Genomic DNA, 3,468 nt, shown 5'->3' on the forward strand with positions numbered 1-3,468 from the left:
CCCAGCAAGTGCGGCGGCTCAGGCTGCTCTGCCCGGCAGCTGCTGCCCCACGGCTGGCACTGGTGGTGCTGCCGCCGCGCAGGGACATGGCCGTGCGTCCCCGCATGCTGTGGTTGCTGGGGTGGGGGAACGCATCAGCCCAGGGTGGGCTTTTTAGCTGTGCTGGCACCCTGATGCGGGCTGCAGCTGGAGGAGGTGGCAGGGTGTGTGGGGCTGCAGCTCCCTGGGGACCTTGCACCCTGCCTGGTGACCCTGCGTGCTGCCTGGGGACCCTGCACGCTGCCTGGGGATGCTGCACCCTGCCTGGGGACCCTGCACCCTGCCTGGGGATGCTGCACCCTGCCTGGGGACCCTGCACCCTGCCTGGGCACCCTGCACCCTGCCTGGGCACCCTGCACCCTGTCTGGGCACCCTGCACCCTGCCTGGGGACCCTGCACCCTGCCTGGGCACCCTGCACCCTGTCTGGGGACGCTGCACACTGCCTGGGCACCCTGCACCCTGCCTGGGGACCCTGCGTGCTGCCTGGGGACCCTGCACCCTGCCTGGGGACCCTGCAGGCTGCTGGGGACCTTGGACGCTGCCTGGGCACCCTGCACACTGCTGGGGACCTTGCACCCTGCCTGGGCACCCTGCACCCTGCCTGGGCACCCTGCACCCTGCCTGGGGACGCTGCACGCTGCCTGGGCACCCTGCACCCTGCCTGGGGACCCTGCGTGCTGCCTGGGGACCCTGCACCCTGCCTGGGGACCCTGCACCCTGCCTGGGGACCCTGCAGGCTGCTGGGGACCTTGGACGCTGCCTGGGCACCCTGCACCCTGCCTGGGGACGCTGCACACTGCCTGGGCGCCCTGCGCCCTGCCTGGGGACCCTGCATGCTGCTGGGGACCTTGGACGCTGCCTGGGCACCCTGCACACTGCTGGGGACCTTGCACCCTGCCTGGGCACCCTGCACCCTGCCTGGGCACCCTGCACCCTGCCTGGGGACGCTGCACGCTGCCTGGGCACCCTGCACCCTGCCTGGGGACCCTGCGTGCTGCCTGGGGACCCTGCACCCTGCCTGGGGACCCTGCAGGCTGCTGGGGACCTTGCACACTCCCTGGGGACCCTGCACGCTGCCTGAGACCCTGCACACTTCTGGGGACCCGCAGATTGCCAGGGACCCGGCACGCTGCCTGGGACACTGCTCACTGCCCAGGGACCCTGCATGCTGCCCAAGGGGCCTTGCACGCTGCTTGGGGACACTGCCTGGGGACCCTGCACGCTGCTTGGGGGCCCTGCACCCTGCTTGGCACCCTGCACGCTGCTGGGGACCTTGGACACTCCCTGGAGAGCCTGAATGCTGCCTGGGCACCCTGCACACTGCTTGGGGACCCTGCACACTGCCTGGGGACATTGGGACACTCCCTGAGGACCTTGCACACTCCCTGGGGACCCTGCACGCTGCCTGAGACCCTGCACACTTCTGGAGACCCTGCAGACTGCCGGGGACCCAGCACCCTGCCTGGGACACTGCTCGCTGCCCGGGGACCCCCACATGCTGCCCAAGGGGTCTTGCATGCCACTTGGGGACCCTGCACACTGCTTGGGGACCCTGCACGCTGCCCAAGGGACCCTGCCTGGGCATCCTGCACACGGCCTGGGGTCACTGCACACTGCTTGGCACCCTGCACATTGCTGGGGACCTTGGACCCTGCCTGGGGACCCTGCGTGCTGCCTGGGGACCCTGCACACTGCCTGGGGACCCTGCACGCTGCTGGGGACCTTAGACACTCCTGGGGACCCTGCATGCTGCCCAAGGGACCCTGCACACTGCTGGGGACCTTGCACACTCCCTGGGGACCCTGCACGCTGCCTGAGACCCTGCACACTTCTGGGGACCCTGCAGACTGCCGGGGACCCGGCACCCTGCCTGGGACACTGCTCGCTGCCCAGGGACCCCCGCATGCTGCCCAAGGGGTCTTGCACACTGCTTGGGGACCCTGCTCCCTGCTTGGGGACCCTGCACCCTGCTTGGCACCCTGCACGCTGCTGGGGACCCTGCACACTGCCTGGGGACCCTGCACACTGCTTGGGGACCCTGCACGCTGCTGGTGATCTTGGACACTCCCTGGGAACCCTGCACACTGCCTGGGGACCCTGCACACTGCTTGGAGACCCCACATGCTGCCCAAGGAGCCTTACACGCTGCCTGGGGACCCTGCACTCCACTTGGGACCCTGCACCCTCCCTGGGGACCCGGCCCGCTGCCCAGGGGACCATACATGCTGTCCCCGAGCTGTGCCCGCTGCCCCACCACCCCAGAACCACAGCCGGCTTGGGGCAGCCCAGGAGCAGGGCAGGCCAGCGCGGCAGCGTGCCGGCAGCAGTGGGGATGTGAGCGGGGAGGAACCACAGGCAGGCGGTGAATTAGCAGCATGACACAGCAGCCGAGCAGCGCCGGCACAAGCGAGCAGGGACTGGGTCGGCGGAGGAGGCTCAAGAACATCCTTGAGGCCACGCGGGTGGCCGGGAGGGGACAGGACCCCTGACCCATGCTGCGGGGAGGCAGGGCAGGGGAGCGGGGTGTCCCCACGGGCAGCAGCGGCTCACGCGGCCCCGCTGCCAGGGGATCGGGCAGCTGCCTGCCCGTGGGGTGGACCGAGGAGGAGGATGTGGGGAGCACACGGCCCCCCTGGCTTCGCAAGGGCAGGATTAATCCTCAGATGTCCAACACGGGCACCTTGTCACCCCCGCGAGCGCCACGGCGGGCATCGCTGCCGGCTCGGCACCAACGCGGCCAGCAGCCGGCACAGCTCCTGGCCAAGACGGGAGCGTGGCTTCGGCAGGCGGCGCGGGAAGGATCGCAGAGGGCAGCAGGTCCCGCTCGCCTGGGACCCTCCTCACCGCGCCGCCCCGGCACCGAGTCCACACACAGAGACAGCGTTTCTGTTTTTTGGGGAATTTTTTTTTAACAGAAGTTTATGGTTATATGCAAATTAGGTCATTAAATGATTTGCATAAAATGTTCGCACATCAGCGACTAAGTGTTCCTAACTCCCCACCCCCCGAAAGGTAGTAATCCTACTCGACTAGTGCTGTCACACAGCCCCGCTGACACCCGCGCACGCCTCCCTGCCGCGCGCCCCGCTCCCGGCCGGCCGCGTTCGCGGGCCCTGCCCAGGCTGCCCGCGCAGGCAGAGGCAGGGCCACGGGCGCAGGCAGGCCTGCCGGGTGCTCGCGACGCCTTTACACACGCTCGCGTTATCGCCGCCTCCCTCCCCGGGCCTGCGCCCCGCACGCTCCCAGCGCGCGGCAGGCGTGCGCGGCGCCGGCCGCCCGTGCCCCCTTGTACCTTCCCCGTGCTCGTAGGGGTCCGGGCGTGCCGGCGGGGCAGGCGCCGAGCTCGCCGGCGGCCGCACGCTGGGGCACGCATCCCGCGACAGCTCCCACGCGCACAGTTCCCCCACGCGCACGCCACTCTGTCCGTG

Source organism: Pelecanus crispus, chromosome 2 (genome assembly GCF_030463565.1).
Source record: "Pelecanus crispus isolate bPelCri1 chromosome 2, bPelCri1.pri, whole genome shotgun sequence".
NCBI classification, from domain to species: Eukaryota; Metazoa; Chordata; class Aves; order Pelecaniformes; family Pelecanidae; genus Pelecanus; species Pelecanus crispus.